The sequence below is a fragment of the Mustela lutreola genome, chromosome 6 (genome assembly GCF_030435805.1).
Source record: "Mustela lutreola isolate mMusLut2 chromosome 6, mMusLut2.pri, whole genome shotgun sequence".
In the NCBI taxonomy this organism is placed as follows: Eukaryota; Metazoa; Chordata; class Mammalia; order Carnivora; family Mustelidae; genus Mustela; species Mustela lutreola.
In genome coordinates, this window is record NC_081295.1 from 7,134,553 (window position 1) to 7,152,713 (window position 18,161).

The 18,161-nt window shown below is 51.6% G+C and overlaps 1 protein-coding gene across 2 annotated transcripts in view; it reads left to right on the forward strand.

Moving 5' to 3' along the window:
* The window catches only part of AGPAT4 (1-acylglycerol-3-phosphate O-acyltransferase 4), a 116,581-nt gene that overhangs the window by 71,798 nt on the left and 26,622 nt on the right, over window positions 1-18,161 (forward strand). The window lies entirely within an intron of this gene.

An 18,161-nucleotide genomic window follows, 5' to 3' on the forward strand; every position in this document is an offset into this window, starting at 1 on the left:
CTTGGGGCCTAATTGTGTCCACATTAACTAAACTCTCTTCTGCAACAACATCTTTACCCTCTGGGATGACGCAGATGCAATCTGTCAGCTCATGTAACCTGTATCGGACGAAATCTCGGTTATTGATATTTTAAACGTCAATCGGCAAAAGTCAAATGCAATTTAACCTTTACTGTGTCCTTACCCTAATGACTCAATTGATGTCTCCAGGACTGTGACAGGTGGGAAATGTATATAGACATCTGTAATCTTGTCTGGCTCTAGTTTCACCAGCCTTCAGAGCTGCTGGGAGTGGAAAACCTCTCCACGCGTACCTGAGATGTTGGTCGCCTTCTCTCTCTGCCGCTTGGCATCCTAACTTCCGTGGTCTGGAGGCTTGGCCCCCTTGATCAGAGTCTTGCTTCTCTACACTCAAGTTTATACTGTGATGGTATAATTGTCCCAGTTTTGTTCAGTTCCTAAGTACCAAATTTCTACTGTTCTACCTATTTCTTCCCCTTAATTTGCAGACAGCAAAGTGGTTAAGAGTGTGGGGTTTGGGTCCACTGGGCCTAGGTTGAGTCTGGCTCTGTGACCCTAGCTGTCTACTCAAGTCCTCTACACTTTGGTGTTCTCATATGTAAAAAGGGTCTACTATAACTGCCTCTTTCGATAAGATAATGTTTGTAAACATTGTCGCTATGCATAGCCCATAACGAGCACTTAGTCAATACGCTATGATACCTGGAAACCAGGCATTAGCCTTGTTAATGTTATGTGTCCTTATAGGATTCAGCAATCAAGGTAGTGATGCGGGGGAGTTTTGAACCCAAGAGTAGCAGCGAGTCTAACTGAGTTCTATTTGTGGGGAATCTAGATTGGAAAGACTGTTTGCCTCTGAATATATTTGTCAAGAACAAAGAACAAGCCTTGACTACCATTACAGCCTTAGATTAGAGTCTGTTGGATAAAACAGATCAAATTATGGCTCAAGAGCCAATGCCATGGACTCTCCTAATAATGGCTTTCTTTCTGCCTGCCTTTCCCCTAGAGATGGGTATTTAAGGTCGTGTTGATATCATTCCTTTTCCTGCTGGACCTACTAGGGCTTGGCAGCTGCCGATCTCCCCTTCTCGCCCCCACAACTGCAGTGAGATTTGAGGTGTTTGGAGTGGAGTGGGATTCCTTCTGCCGTCCTGGTCAGCACCGTAAGACCAGGCGTCTGACAGCACCTCAGTTTGCTTTCTTCCCGGCAAAGTGTCTCAGTGACTCTGTGGATGGGCCGTCGAGGACTGACACCAGCTGAAAGGCAGGAGAGAACATGCCAAGGGCAGAAACACAAACGGTAGCTTATGTGTCTTCCAGAACATTCTTTTACGCAAGAAATAGAAAAGGATCAACACACCCTGCCCTTTTTAAAATTTTTTAATTTTTTAAAAAAGGTATTTATTTATTTATTTATTTGACAGACAGATCACAAGTAGGCAGAGAGGCAGGCAGAGAGATAGAGGGAAGCGGGCTCCCTGCTGGGCAGAGAGCCCGATGCGGGACTCGATCCCGGGACCCTGAGATCATGACCTGAGCCAAAGGCTGAGGCTTTAACCCACTGAGCCACCCAGGCACCCCAAAATTTTTTTAATGTTTTAAGAGTAGTTTAGGTTTATGGGAAAACAGAAAGTACAGTTAGCTCCTATGTAACCCCCTGCCACCTGCCACACACATGCACACGCACACACCACACACAGAGTTCCCCGACCATTAGCATCTCACATTAGTGTGGTACAAGACACTCTCATATCCAACAGTTCCACTGCCCTAAGACTCCCCTGTGTTCCACCTGTGCACCCTCCCCCCGCCCAGCTGCCTGTTTCCAGGCGCTATTCCCAGACGTGCTACGATGAGGGCAAACACGCATCTCAGCACGGATCAAATGACAAAATGGGACACAGAGCCCAGGCCTGCCCGCGTATGAGACTCTGGAGGCCAGTGCCAAGGTTGCCATTAGGCCTCTGCTGAGGGGACATGGAATGGGTGGGCAGGGGCTTGTGGGTGGGAGGAACCGAGGCAGGGAGCCCTAGGCTGTGCCCACCAGCCCCCTCACCCCCCCCCCCGCCTTGGTCCTGGAAGTGAACAAAACAGAGACCCCGGGTAGGTTACAGATGGGAGCCTCAGTCTCCGCACCCTGTGGCGGATACTAACCCTGGCAGGTGGCCTGGGGCTGGGTAACAAGGTGGAGTATGTGCCAAGCCCAGCTCACTGGCTGCACCCGCGCGCGCTCGCCCCTGCTCCCTCCTTCCTTGGCTCCCCTCTTATCGCCTGCGCCATCCCTCATGTCCTCCCTCTGTCCCCCCAATCCCCACACACCACCCCCCAAGTCAGCCTGGGCTGGGGTTACCTCGTCTCCGTTCTCCTGAGTCCAGGATGCTGGAGCCCCTGCCTCACTTGGCCTTGCGCTCTGGCAGCTGCAACAATCAGCCGTCACAGCCGAGCTGCTGGGGATCACGGGGGACGCTCAAAGATGGCAAAGCCTCTTACTACTTGGCCTTGCTGTTCCCAGGGCTGTTGGGCAATTAGGGCTCAGTAAGGGGTCGTTGTGCCCACTTCAAACTTTGATTAGGTAAAGCTCAACCAAACCCCAGTAGAATGATTTCTCAGGGACCTTTGAAATATTGGGATATAATTGAAGCACAAATTTATTATTTAACAACTGCTAAGATTCTCCGAAACACGTGTTCTGCATATTCATGAGGCCAGACAGGTGAGAAAACACTGCCACCAACTGCCGGGAATCCCCGGTGGCAGCAGGACTCCTGCTCCCCCAGAGTCATGAACTTGGGGAGCTCTGTCTCCCTTCTGTCTCGTCATCTGTAGATGAGGGAGTCGGGCCCATCTCCCAGATGGCTGTCGGGGTCCCGCGAGGCGAGGTTCACGAGAGCCTGTGGGACCCTGGAGGCCGGTCAGCCCTGACAACTTCTAGTCCATCCAGAGCTGCCTTCCCAGACCCTCCTCAGTGCTCGTTGCCATGGCGATGGTGGTAAGGACTCAGACTGCCAGATTTCGCAAACAAAAATTCAGGCTGCCCAGTGAAATTTGAATTTCAGATAAACAACACAGAATTTTCTCACATGAGTACGCCCCAGATATTCCATGGCTCATACCTTACTAGAAGTGTATCTTTGTTTTACTATTACATGAGACCTACTTATGCCGAAAAATAACTTGTAGTTTATCTGAAATTCAGTTGTGCTGGGCACTTTGTGTTCTGTCCGACAACTTAATAGGGACAGACTTACCTTGTTGAAAACACAGTGAGATGTTTCACTTGAAACGGCTGATGTTAGGACAGATTCCGAAGTAACTGTTAGCCTCATTATCCCTTTTGAGAGAAGAATACCCAATTTATACGTTATTCTCGATAATTAAAATTTGCCCCACTGTAGTTGGTCCTGTACTAGGAAAGGCAAAGTTAAGTACCCTGTGGCCTCCTAGGCTGAGAGGAATGTCTCATGCAAAGAAAGGTTTTTGTTTTTGTTTTTGTTTTGTTTAGTTTAATCTCTGCACCAAAAGTGGGGCTCAAACTCAATACCCCAAGATCAAGAGTCGCATGCCCCTCCCACGGAGGCAGCCAGGTGCCCCAAAAGGAGGTGTTTTAAAAAACAATTCCAGAATGGTTTCTTCCTCATATGGCCCTACGAATTATTTTGAGAATTGCGTATATTTTAGCATCTTAATTTTTTTGTATCCTTTTCAAAATTACGATTTATGTATTTTTCTGTGGATGATGAATCGGAGTTATGAAAATAGGCCTGATTATATCTCAGTGAGGGCCGGTGAGAGGAGGCAGCAAATAGATGAACTTAAGAGCAGGAATTTATCTTAAGTAGATTCTAAAGTTTGCTTTAAATGCTCTTAACGTGATTAGCAATTTCTTAATGTTACTTAAAAAAAAAATGTTCTGGGCTAGAGGACCCTACCACCCTTGACTGATTTTTTGACATAATCTGGATCTTCGTGAATGTCCTCTTACCTGAAACTCACACCTTACCCCGGTGTGACAAATATTTGTCTGCACAAGCCCTGTTCTGTGTGCTTCAGGCAGCAAAGCAAAGCAAAGCAACCAAATGGGCAAGGCTCCACCCTTGCCCATTTGGGAAGGAAACATGTGCTCTCTGGGGGGGTGAATACCTACCAGGGAAGCCTCCAGAACGTGAGAAAGAAGAGAATCGAGCTGACCATCACCACGACTACCTGGAGGTTCTTTTGCAAACATTCGTCTTACTTAATGTTCACTGCAATTTTCAACTGACAGTGTATCATTCCTTTTTCACAGAGAAATCTGAAAGCCAGAGAGGTTGAGTAAGAGGCAGATGTTACAAAGCTGGAAAGCCATGGAATGAGATTTCAAGGCAGGTCTGTGGGACTTCAGTGTACTGCAGAACCGAGTCCCTAAACAGGGGAATTTGGAAGAGACAAGTTACTTGTAATGGAAGGGGCTGGGGGGCATCAAGAGAAACTTCCCAGGTAGATCTCCTTTGAGCTGAGGCCCGGTCAACAGAGAAGCTTTTGACGTGCCATGGAAAGGAAGGGCTTTGGGGCCAAGAGATGAGCTTGAGGAAGAGGCCAGACCTTGGGGGTAGGTAAAGAGTTCTAGGTGGTTCCAGGAACTTGACTTTAGCTCAAGGTGTGTGGTAGGATGAAGAGGAAGAGCCGGGGTAGGCTAAGCAGTAGGACTCAGCTAAGGAGTCTCACCGCCTCTGTGGATGGGGGGGGGGGACCCAACAAGCGGGTTGACATGGTTAAGCGGGCATTGGGCACAGACTGGACGAGAGGAGACTGTGACGCTGGAGGCAGACAGACCAGATAGAAGGCCATCGGAAGAGACAGGGCACCACTGAGAATGGAAAAGAGGTTGGATAGCAGCAGACACAGGTGAGGTAGGGCTGGGGACCAGGGCGATGACAGTGGATGGCAGGGAGGATGTCGTGGGTTGACCCGATGACCCATGAGTGCGCCGTAGGTTAAAATTCCTGCCACAAATAAATGTTTGTTTGTAGAGGAGCCCTAGAGATAGCAGGAGGAGGGATGGACCTCCCCCTAGGCTGGTTGTACATGGAAGACTTACCACATTCCAGAGTCTGATCCTCAGTGTTTCGGGCTATGACATTTGATTTATTATTATTTTAATCAGGCTCCAATGAACTAATATTAAGCCTTATGCTACACTTATGTATGAAAATAAGAATGCAGCTCATAGTCTATTTCTTAGTGGAGACAGTAAGATGAAGCGAATGCTCACGTTTGCTGATCAAGACGTTTTTGCCCTGAAGGCTGATGTACACTGGAATTCAGATCACATTCAGGAGGCAGATGGGTACATCTGCCATCTTAGCAAAGGGACTCAATGGTTATGCAATGGTAGGGGGGTATCAGCCCCGTGGGCAGGCCTGGCTTCTGCGTGACCAGCATGCCTTCTGGTTGATTCACTCTTTCTGTAGCTGTGTCCATTTCTTTACCTGAAGCTGGGGTCTGCGTGTTGGCCAGAAGACCCTTTGTTCTCTTAAAGGTGACTTCTGTTCATCTCTGCACGTCGTTAACATTTGTCTTAGAGGTCTATGCGGAGAATGCCATCTTGTGCCTTATTTCCTGGTTCTTTGGCAGAAACTCAGTGTGGAAGGTGGGTTTTGCCCACGCGCACATAGTGTACACCCAGCTTATGAATTGTGACTTCCATTCAAGGTTAGAGGGAAAGGCCCCTTGTTTTCAAGGAGAACATCTGGTCCTGAGGCTTAATGAGGGTAAAACATCTTTGTGTGTATGGGTAGGTAAACACTTCAGTATGACCACAGCCTTCAAAGTTCTTGGTTTTAAGAAAGCCTTCTTTCCTTGAAACAACTTAGGAAATAATTCTGGGAGAACCATTGTGATGGAGACCTTAGGAACAGGTAGTAGAAGTCTAAGCTTCCAGACACCTCTGGAAACATAAATAGCCCATTTTGGTCATAGCTCAAGGAGGCAGAAGAGACCAGAAGCCCATGAACTTGCCATCACAAAGCAGAAGACACAGAGACCCCTTCATGAGTCAAGGGCGCTTCAGAATTTGGGGTCACGGGGATTTGGTCTGGTCTGGCAGGGCACTAGGGCTTGAATCAGAGAAATAGGGAGGGGTCGAGTGTGAGGGGTTGGAGGAAGCAGAGGGGTAAGGGTCTTTTCTGTCAGCCAGACCCTTTGAAAAGTGTTGGTAAATCCCCATTTCGCCCGGGTGTTACTGACCTCCCTTCAGTAAGAGAATTTGGAAGATTTCTGCCCGTTCCTCCCCATGACTTACGGGGACCTGGCAGAAAAAACACTTAGCAAGTACGGAGTCACTCAATCAAGGTCAGAAACATGGTCCACAGCCAATAAATCACCAAGCAGTCACCTAGCTTTTATTTACCAAGCATGGACACAGGAGCGTCACCACAAGCTAGTGGTGCCATTGTCCCCACTTTAGACATCAGGAGAGTGAGATGGGGGACTGAAGCACCCCAGAGTCACTCTGCGGGACAGGGTGAGGCTTGGGGGCCCAGCGTCCGTGGCCTGGACTTGACGAGGTGACCGCATGAGCGTATTATGAGAGCTCGTTTCTACTCCATAGCGGGAGCAAAGGGGGAGAGATGGAGGCTTTCACTCAGAGAACATTAGACCTTCCTTTAAGTCGCTTAATAGAACGGAATTGAAGGGCAAAGTATTCTCAGATTGTATTTTGCTCTTCATCCCTCTCCGAAATTAAAATGAAAAAATGGAAATCCACTTGCGGGCTTACTCTGCATCTCACACGTGGATGTCTCGCTAAGATGTTTGTTTCTTTCTCCTCGCTGCCTCGAGAGAAGTGGCAGTGAATGCTTGAGGCAGGACTAGAGTGTTTTGGGGAACGCCCTTGACCCTGCACTCATTGCCTCCTCCACGTATGCTTGTGTGGGAGAGGCAACGTGTTTCCTTTCGCTTTTTTTAAAATGACAGAACATAGAAATAAACAAGAGTAGAGAGGAATGGGAGGAAGCCCCAGATTCATGGCACCTCGATGTGACTTGAAGTATTTCGTCTTAGAGGCTGTGATTTTTCAGGTGAATCCCGGACATGGTGTGTCCTGAAATGCCACTCCGAATTACCACAAGGTGTGTTTTCTAAAGAATAAGGACACTGTAGAACAAACTCAACATTCTCCCCACTGGCAAAATTAATACCTCGGCATCGTGCGATACCATCCAGATTCAGATTTCTCCAGTGATTTCCCAGCTGTCTTGTTTTTGTTTTTGTTTTTAACATTGGGAGTGTTCAAGTCAGGATTTAAATAGGGTCCTCCCACTTGTCATGTCTTTTTCTTTTTTTCTTTTTTCCCCTTCTTGCCTCTGTCCCGCGGAAGGTCCCGCACTCTGGCTGCGTGAGGGCCCACAGGGTGCGGTTTCACCTGCTCCTCCCTCCCTCCAGGGGAGCCTGGGGGTTAGACGTGAATGCTGGATAGATCGGACTCCGTGGTTCTCCAAGAGGAGTCCCCGCAGCAGCGCCGTTCGTCACTGCGGCCGTTCGTCACTGCGGCCGTTCGTCACTGCGGGCCGTGCGCCTCCTCGCCGTGGAGCGTGGTTTTTAGAGACCCAAACTGGTTGCTAATGATGTTTGCTGAACCCGAGCTACCGCTGCTTCCCAACCTGCCGAAGTTCGATTTCTCATCTTGCCCAGCACCTGGAAGGGGTCGGAACCTCCTCTGGTGACTGAGTGGGAAAGCATTTGAAGGGGAATGACAGGCAGGTTTGGGAGAGAAGAGCTGGGGCAGGGAATGCGGACGGAGCGACCCAAGGGTGCGCCCTGCCAGGGGGAGGCTCGAAGGCCAGGGTAGCAGAGCCCTGTTACCACTACACCAGTCCTAGCCAGGACTGCAGGATCCCCTCGCTTGACTGATGTGCCCCAACCCCAGCCCCTGTGTCCCCACCACCGGCCCCTCCCTCCCTGACCCTGGCTTCTCAGCTCTCTCCCCAGGAGGTCCAGACCAGGGCAGGAACCGTAGAATCTCTCCCTAACCTTCTCTTCTCCGCTACCCCATCCAGCCTACCGCACGCCCTGTCTGTTCCACCTGCCAGAACCCAACTCACCCTCCAAGTGCCACACTCTCTACCCTCTTCCTGGCTAATCACACAGCCCACTCGCTGTCCCTGGTCCCCAAACAGCCCACTCGCTGTCCCTGGTCCCCAACCTGAACCCGCTGACGTTATTCCCTCTGAGGCTGCCAGTCACCTCTTAAGTGTGTTCCTAGTCCCAGGCACTGGAAACATCCCCATGTACAAAAGCAGCCCTTGTCTGGCACAGGCCATATGTAGTTAGAGCACAGCATGATTGTGCTAAACTGCTGTGACAGCCCGAAAGTCCTCCTCGGAGCCCTCCTGAGAGATCGGCTTCCCGCCCCCTCTGGCCCCCTTCCCCTCCTGCTGCGCACAGGCCTGACAGCCATCTTCCAGGTTATATGTTTCTGTACCTGCGTGTTTGTGTCTCCCCTGCTGGAATTCGCTTGCTCCCTGCCCCATTCAAGCACCTCCAACTGTTCTGGGCACCCAGTGGGCTCGGGATTTGAAGACTGGATAAGTACGGTCAGTCCCATTTCCAGGACTGGGGAATCAGGTGACACCAGTGCCTCAGCTCAGGGATCTCTGAGCAGCTCACCCAAAGGGAGTTTCAAGGAGCCAGGCATCAGGGCATCAGAGTGGGGCAGTGGGACCTGGGGTCTAGACCCTTCCTTCCCCTCTCCTCCCCCTGAAGGTTTTGATTGGGGGTGGCAAGCATAGGGCTTCTCCTGGCTTTTATATTCTTCACTCGAGATGGTCGTATTTCTTGACGTTTGGACTTGCTGTTGGAAGCAGAGCCTGACTCTGCTTGGTAGAAAGCTGATTTTCCACCCCTGACATTATCACTCCATTGTTCATACTTTAAAGTCTTGGAGCGCTTTACTGCCTGTTCCCCGCCCACCCCTGGCTCAAAATCTGCTGCCCAATTCCCCTTGCCTTCATTTGGAAGGATGTGTGTATGATGGGGAAGGCAGGGGCGGCAGCCCCCCAACCCTCGCCCTGCCTCCTTCAGGCATCTGTTTTCATGGCCCCTTGATGCCACGTGCTCAAGGCTTCAGGGGAAAGTTACAATGTAGCAATATTACCTTTTTACAATTTGAACTTCAAGTCCATTCCCTCTGTTCCCTGCTAAGGGCAAAGCCTGCCTAGAAACAGGCACTTCATTGGGGCTGGGAGGGGCACAGGGATGAAAGAGATGGCTTTGCACGATGCTTTCTCCGAACAGATGAGTTTCCATCAGAACCCTGCGGCCTGGCTCCCCAACCTTTCCCTCCTCCTCCCCCATTCTGCAGAGCCTTTATAGACATTGTTTTCCATGAACGTTAACAGTGTACTTTGTGTCTGCGTATGGGCGTCTTGCTTTAGCATCATCCGATGGTCTGGGCATGGAAGTGGGGAAAGCTGGAATGCCCCCAGGTTGTGGACTGAAGTGGAGCGAGCACACCAGGCTCCCTGTCTGGTGTGGCCTGCGGGGAGCCCCGAGAGCTGCCTGTGGCAGGAAGGCACATGGTGGCACACTCCCTGGAAATGGTGCAGACAGAAGGATGTCCAAGCAGGTGCCCCAATGAGTGGAGCGCACTTAGCATCAGGAAGTTTGGAAGACCCGGGTCTGTGGCCTGGGATCTGAGATTTCTTGGAAATGGGGACCTGTGCTGAGCCTTGGAAGGCTGGATAAGAAGACGCATGAAAAAATATTCATCATCACTAGCCCTCAGGGAGATTCAAATTAAAACTACATTGAGATATCACCTTATACCAGTTAGAATGGCCAAAATCAACAAGACAGGAAACAACATGTGTTGGAGAGGATGTGGAGAAAGGGGAACCCTCTTACACTGTTGGTGGGAATGCAAGTTGGTGCAGCCTCTTTGGAGAACAGTGTGGAGATTCCTCAAGAAATTAAAAATAGAGCTTCCCTATGACCCTGCCATTGCACTCCTGGGTATTTACCCCAAAGATATGTTTGTAGTGAAAAGAAGGGCCATCTGTACCCCAATGTTTATAGCAGCAATGGCCACGGTCGCCAAACTGTGGAAAGAACCAAGATGCCCTTCAACGGACGAATGGATAAGGAAGATGTGGTCGATATACACTATGGGGTATGATGCCTCCATCAGAAAGGATGAATACCTAACTTTTGTAGCAACATGGACGGGACTGGAAGAGATGATGCTGAGTGAAATAAGTCAAGCAGAGAGAGTCAGTTATCACATGGTTTCACTTATTTATGGAGCATAACAAATAGCATGGAGGACATGGGGAGATGGAGAGGAGAAGGGAGTTGGGGGAAATTGGAAGGGGAGGTGAACCATGAGAGACTATGGACTCTGAAAAACAGTCTGAGGGTTTTGAAGGGGCGGGGATGGGAGGTTGGGGGTACCAGGTGGTGGGTATTAGGGCACGGATTGCATGGAGCACTGGGTGTGGTGCAAAAATAATGAATACTGTTATGCTGAAAATAAAAAATAAATAAAAAAAAAAAAAGTGGTGGGAAGACAGGAAGTGGGGAAGAAAGAAGTGTGAAGCAGGAGGAACCGGCTTCAGCCACATCTGCAGTTGGTTGGGGACACAGTGAGTGGGGCGTGGGGAGTAGGCAGCTGCCCAGTAGGGTCTGGAGGTGGACAGGTGGACAGAAGGAGACCAGTACCTAGATCTGGTCTCAGATCAGAAATCCCAGCCTCGGCCTCAGGCCCCGTAACATGAAAGGTGCGTTGGGTTACTTAAGTCTCTTCCTTTTTATAGCGTGTGTCTGCTCCGTGCCCGTAGCAAGACCCCCTGGGATCCGCAGCTGAGACCAGACCTTCCTGTTTTCTCAGCTCCCCAAATTATTCGGTTTCATATTTTTATTCCAGTTTTTTCCCAGGGCCTAGAGAGTGCTGGGTGGGTGCCTGTGACTTGACGGATGTCCCCCAGGTGAGAGGTGCAGGACAGGTGAAAAGGAGCATGTCCCCTCCCAGACCCCCCATTTCCTCCTCTTCCCCGTTCTTATAAGCAGCCACACGGGTGCCTCTGCCGCCTCCTCACTCGCCCTCTCGTCCGTGCACTTCTCGCTTCCGATCCGTGAATAAGCTGAACAGAGACAGCAGAAACAACTCTGCGCTCCAGACCCAGTACCCCTACAGCCGCCCACCCAGCTCGGGTCGTCCCGCGGGTCGGGCCGCAGAAATCAAGGCCACAGATTGGGCGTTGGCAGCGCAGGTCACTTTCTGCACCACACACCCCTCCCCCAAGCGGAGTCGGCACCACGGGCCGAGCCGGGTGTGGCCCCCAGTGTAGAATTCGGGGCTGTCTGAGCCCGCAGGGAGTCACTACAGGAAAAATGAAGCCCGCAGAACTGGGCGATCTGAAAGTTTTTACATAGGGCACAAATATCAAAAAGTGCTGCATCGTATTGTAGAAAGCTTGGTGGTTAATCCTGCCTGTGGAGAGTTTGTGACTGCCCCGAAGGCCTTGCTGGCTGACTTGGCATCCCTGGAGGACCAGAGAACAGGGTGGGAAGAAACACGCAGGCGGAGGGAAGGGGGGGGTGGAGGGAAGGGGGGGAGGACAAGTCAGGTGTCTGTGATGCGGGGACTGGATGGGAGGGGAAGGGAGGGACAAGGGGACGGAAACCAGTTTTAGCGATAAGGTACTGATAAGGTCCCCGCTGGGGACCCGAGGAAACCAGCTTCCCTGCCTACTGTTTTTTGGTTTTTTGTTTTGTTTTTAAGATGCCACCTATTGATTTGACAGAGAGAGAGAGAGAGAGATAGAGGGAGCGCACACAAGCAGGGGGAGCAGCAGTCAGAGGGAGAAACAAGCTCCCCGCTGAGCAAGCATCCCGAAGCCGGCGCTCAAGGGATCATGAAGGCAGACGCTCAACCAACGGAGCCACCCAGGCGCCCTCTCCTACCCTTAGAAACAGGGTTTCACGCTGTGAGAGGGATGCCTCCCTTTCTCCTGTGTCCCGTGCATCTTCTCCATCTTTAAACAAATAACGTATCTTTCCATCTAGATCTATTCTGAGGTCAAAGTAAAAGGGCTTGAGGGCTGGGGCAGCCCTGTCTGTGATCATGGTGATACGGGAATGTTCTCGAGGACCCAGACAGAATGTGAGTCCCGAAGTGACTGAACTCCTGGGTGTCGCCCCACTCGGCCAGCGAGGTGAGGAAGCTGAGGGGGCTCCGGGCCCAGTGGGGGCTCCTGGCTGGGCCACTGCAGAGCCACCAGAGGCCCCAGGAGTGCAGAGCCCGCTGTCGCCATGGTGTCTGGGCCACTGCAGAGGCCTGCAAAAAGCCTGCCACGTCTCTAACCTGAGGCAGTGGCCCTGGATAAAGGGATTTGCAGGTCAGAATGGAAAGGACTCTTGGCTGGGAGAGCGGCAGAGAAGAAGAAGAAAGGGCACCTCCTGGGTCCCTTCTGAGGCCAGGGACCAGAGTTTTTTCATTGCCACCAGTGAAGGCTGATTCTAACCTGTCGCCACGTGTGCCCAACCAGCGAGCAGGTGGGGGGGACTCCAGGGTCTGAGGATGCCAGGTGGGGATGCCTTGTCTGTGCATGATGCCCCTGCAACCGTCATCCATCCTATATGGATCAGTCACCACTCACTTTCTCGGAGAGCAGGAACAGTCTGATCAAGGAGAAATGGGAGGCATCCCCCGGATGCTCTCGGTAATGAGGACATCCCTGAGGGGCAAGCGTGGCTTCTTCACGCTCCAGAGTTTTCTGCCGTTTTTTGCCTTTTCTGTCTCATGGCCATTAGTTCCCCACGGGCAACTCAGCCTCACGGTGACAGGCTCCTTGGCTCACCAAACAGTCACCACACACAGTAGGGCCAGGCCTGGGAAGCTGGAGGTCTGCATGTTTTCTTCACCTGACAGCACCTGACCTGAAGAGTCAAATCCCAGCCACTCTCCCGAGCGGTCTTCCTGGGCAGGGGCCTCAGCTCTCCCGTGTCCTTGTGGCTTCCTACAGTCTGGGGCTCCAGGGCCCAGACAGAATGTCCTCTCCATGCTTGGGGACATGAGGGGCAGGACCCTGAGGGGCCGTGTCCACCAAGAGACCCTGCACTCGCTCACCCTAATAGCCCAGGTAGGACTGACACACCACGGTGGTCTGAGCCGGGCCTGGGGAGCCCCCGCGAACGTCGCCAGCTCACGGAGAAACCCCTCATGTTAGCCTCCGGGCCCTCGTCGGCCGCTGTCAGAAGGAGTCCCCCCCCCCCCCCCACCCTGCTTCTGCTTGCGTTTTGCTCGGGTGCATTGTTTTCATTCCTAGCTGTACCATCTTTTAATTAACTGCTCAACGACTGGCCCCCATTCTTGTTGGCTCAGAGCTCCTATTGCTTTTTCCTGGTTGCTTCATGAGGGTTGGTTTGGCTACACAGACGAGATGGTAAATGCTTTGGGGGCAAAGACCTTATTTCGCTTCTCTCCTGTTTGCTCTGGTCGTGTTTGTCGTTGACTCCCAGCATCGTATGCCAGCTGAGACGTGTGCAATCCACGGCGGCTGGCAAGTGATTTTCCCCCGAACCCACAAGGGAAGGACGCTGCTTCCTCACGGGCGTCCTTGGCGACAGTCACCTGCCCAAAGTCCTGATTAGAATCATCTGCACGGTGCCCTTTGGCAACTTCCTCAGTTGAGTCGGAGGTTCCTGAGTGCAAGGAGATGAGGAGGGAGAGGGTTGGAGCCCTCCCGGGATCTGCTGCCACCCTGGGCAGGTGGTGGGAGCAGGCGAGGTGGGCTGTCGACGCTGCCGCTGGCAGACCCCCCCCAGAACCCCGTGCATGAGGACCAGGGGTGCCTTGCCTGCCCCGAGCCCGGGCGCCATGGTGAGGGGTGCATCTCACTCAAATGACAGATGTCCCCCCTCACATGGGACCAGCCTTACCACGCAGGTGCCCTTCAGCTAGGAAGATGGGAGCAGCCATACCACAGGGTAAAGAAAACCTTAATTCATGGTGGTATTTATAAGTCGTGTGTCATTCCCTATATAAGAACATCCAATGAAAACATCAGCGGGGAAGTCATTCAACTAAAGATAAAAGCTTTCTCCGTATCTACCATGTTGGGTGTTGGGACCAGGGTGCCAGAGATTCGAGAGGAGGAGACCCGGTGCTGCCTGCAGGATGTCACAAGGTCATTGGCATTACTGCCTGCTCCACGGGGAATAGTTATCGAAGGACACGCGTAGCCCCAGCCTGCAAGGAGCTTAGTATCGGTCCAGGCGGCAGCACACACACCCTCTCCTGCTCTGTTGGTTCAAGCGCAGATCGGTAGATCTTTTCAGAGGGCGATCTGGAAATACCTGTACAATTTTTAAATATGTGTACTCTTCAATCCATAATTCTACTTTTTGTGTATATCTGTGCTGGAGAAATACTTTCACAGATATTTTTGTCTAAAATGTGCATTTTCAAGGGTGTTTATCGCAATGTTTATAACAGTATAAAAGCAAGGGGGAAAATCCTAATCAGTGGTAGAATGGCCAAATAAATCATCTATGTCCGCCGCACGAACAGCGTTGCAGCCTGTGTGTTACTCTTTAGGATGCTGTCATTCTGGCTCTTTTTGACCTAAAAAGAACAAAAAAGCAAAAAAAAAAAACAAAAAACAAAAAAACAAAAAAACCCCAAACAACAGTTTCATATATTGAACATATATTAAAACGGGGATAATAATAGTGCCTCCCAGCCTCAGAGGGTTAACATGAGGATTTCACACAATATGACGTGCAAAGCCCTTGGAGCCGTCCCCAGCACACGGCTGGAGCGCAGCCAATATTTGCTAACATCACTATGAATATGTGTCAGCAGGGAAAGATCCAGAATATACCATTTGGAGAAAATCACTATATGTATATTTTTACAAAGGTCGATAAAGTATGAACCCATTTGTGGGTGGGAAACACATGAGTGCGTGTGTGTGTGTGTGTTTGTATCTTTGTGTAAATGCCTAGGAGCAGGACTAGGAGGCTTCCTTCCAGACTCTTTCTAATGGTTAACGCTGGACAAGGGAGCGGGTTGGGGGCAGGGAGGAAGACGTGCCTCCTCAGGGTTCCACGGGGGGCGGAAATGCTGGGAGCTCCGTGGCCGCCTGTGCAGCGACAGGTTGCAGGGACTGGTCCTCGTTCAACCACAGGGCTTGCCAGGCTGCGTGGGCAGCTGGGGGTGTGGTCTCTGCAGCTCATGTTGGAGCCTGAAGGCCCGGGGAAGGCAGGCGGGAAGGTGTGATGGATGTAAGATGGGGAGATCAAGAGGTTGGAACCCCAAGCACCGTCTGAAGCCCTACAAGGACAGACTGAATCCCAGGTCAGTTGTCATTGCATCTGGTGTTGATGGCATGAGGGCCCTGCATGGGCCAGCAGACACACACCTGGTCCAGGAGTCAGGGAAGCTGCAGGAGGGGGGTGTTAGGAAGGGGAGGGCGCATTGCAGGGCTCCCCTCGGCTGCCTCTTTGAGTTGAGGAGGTGAATCAGCCAATCAGCAGCAACGTGAGTGACTTACACTTTCCTTCCACCTGTCAGACCTCCCAGGATTGTCCCTCGTGCCCCGCCCCCTCAACTGGAAACAAACAAACAGACCAAAAACGAGTCTGGGAAATGTAGTCCAGCCTAATCTAATGGACGCGTCACAAAGCCATCAAAGGGAATTTCACCTTTTCCTCTATATATCTGGGATGTTTAAATTCTTTCACAATGTGACTCTATAAATGTATTTATTGTGAATAACAAAGAAATTGAAAGCCTTTGGTAAAAGGAAAGAAAAGTCTTTTTCCCAGTGAGATTTAGTGCTTAGTTATACAGCTAATAGTGCCCTGAGAACCGATTTCTCCACTGTTAGCTGGGGGGCCTCAGCACCGTCACTGGGCCCCGGCACCCACCCGCCCTGCTTCTGCCCGGCTCTTCAGTCTGTTCCCACTTCAGCCAGAGCGAGCTTTTCAAAATGCAAATGAGATGCTGCTGTGTGCCTATTTAAAAATGCTCCAGTGGCTTCCCGTTGCCTTCATTATGAAGCCATAAATCATCGCTCCCCACTCCAGTCCAGAAGCCGCTGGAACGTTCTCCCTCAGTCTCTCTCTCGGTCTGGCTCCGGCTGGCTCTCCTCCCCCCACCCCTTCCCTCTTGCCTTTCGTGGTTTCAAGCCTTGCGTATCCTGGTAATAGAAGGCTGGCCACTTACCGATCCCCTACTATGTGCAGCATTATGCTGGCTGCCTTGACGGCGGTGTCATCTGATTTAATAACCTCAGCTTGGCAGAAAGTCTAAATGCTTTTCATATCCCTGTTTTGCAGACAAGGAGAGGGGGGCTTAGGGGACATTGAGAAATGAGCCAGTGGTGAGTGGGATGCCCCAGGATCGGAGCCTGGTGTGTCTGACCCCCACATGCATGAATAGGACATTCAGCAGCCCCCCGTCCTGTGAACAAGTCTTTCCTTCCCTGCCCCACCGCCTTGTGAATGGAAAACTGCCCCTCCCCGCCCAGGCGGTCGACTCCAGGAAGGTAGGCATCCAGGCCACACCTCCACCTGGCATGGTGCTTGCACACAGTAGGTCACTGGGGTTCGTTACGAGCATCAATACGCCGGCGCGGTGCTGGGCTCTAGACTCAGGCCAGCGTCAGAAGAACTGGACAATGCAGTCCTTGCACCCAGGGCTGTGCTTCATCGTTGGGGAGCTGCTCTCACGCTGGGTCACAAGCTGCTTGAGGTCCCGGGGATGGTGCTGGGGCCGGTGTTCATCGCCCCCGCCTCGCCGCTGGTGGGGAGCGGCGGGGCCCAGAGAGGCATCCGGGAGCTACTTGCAGAACGACAGTGGGATGTGATTCACAGGGATGGCCACCCTTACCTGGCAGACTTCCGTGTTCTGCTTTTGGGGTTTATCAGTGCTCTGTGGCTAGTCCTGGAGTAGATTGGTCCAACCTATCCTGTCTCTTAGAGGAAATCAGTGCAGCAATATTAGCGTCCTTCTACCAGGTGGTAACAAACTGCCCCTTAGTCCCGGCCAGCGCTGCTGCCTGCCCCCTCCCCCCCACCCTCCCTACGCACCTACCTTCTCCTTCCCGGACTTGCCACATGAGGTCCCACTGATGTCACCACCTGGTGGACAACTGACTGCAGACTTGGCGTTTTCTCCGAGGAATAGGCAGACACTTACTTTATGGTCCAGTAAGGGGAGGGTGTTGGTTCGTTTTGAATGATGATGCTGGATCCCGAGTGGCTGACTTGCTGGGACTTGCCTCTGAGCTTTGTGTGTTCTGCCCCCACTGTGTCCTCTGCCTGAATCCTTGCAGAACCCGGGAAGTGACTCATTCTAAAGATTCACACTGCCTAGAAACTAGCCCGTGATGCCTTCTAGAGAGTTCTAGTGCACCTGTTAGAAAGTATCTGTCTCCAACCTCAAGGAGAAAGGTTTTAAAACATAGGTTTGCCTGGAGTCAGGATTGCACCTGCTTGTCTGCGTGTGTGTGCCTGTGCATGTGTGTACGTGTGTGCGCATGTGTGGACGGGGTGGGAGGTGAGTGAGTCCTCTGCTAAATGTGTACCCCACTAACCGGGGATCAACAGGGCTATGGCCTTGGCAGAGAACTCACACCCACCCATCCCCCTGTTGAACACCTTCAGCTTTCCAAATTCTCCTTAAAGCTTCTATGTAGATAACAGTTTTTACCCAACGTACAACTCTTTCTCTGGGCAATTTGTACCATATAGATAGGCATTTCCTGAAGCAACCAGGCGGGGAAGGGGTCACCAGGACTACAAGCCCTCCCTGAAGAATGAAGTCCCGTGGGTCCTTATTGCCTGCAGGAAGCACTGCTGTTTTCCAAGTTCCTACACAGAGTATTTTAAGTTTCACTCAGGCCCGCAGTGTAACGGCTCTAATGGAGCCTTTCTTCCCCACACCCTGGGTCTTCATTATTTTGGGTGCACACGAGCCTCATGAACAGGAGAGAGAAATGAGGTATTCAGTTCTCTGATGGAGTTTGTAAGTATCCTGATTAGTCATTTCCCAGGATCTTCAGAATTCTGGGCATCACCTCATGCTGCCTCTCAGAGCGCTGTAAACACGAGGGCCTGCGTTCCTGATGGAGTCGGGTTTCCTCACTGACTTC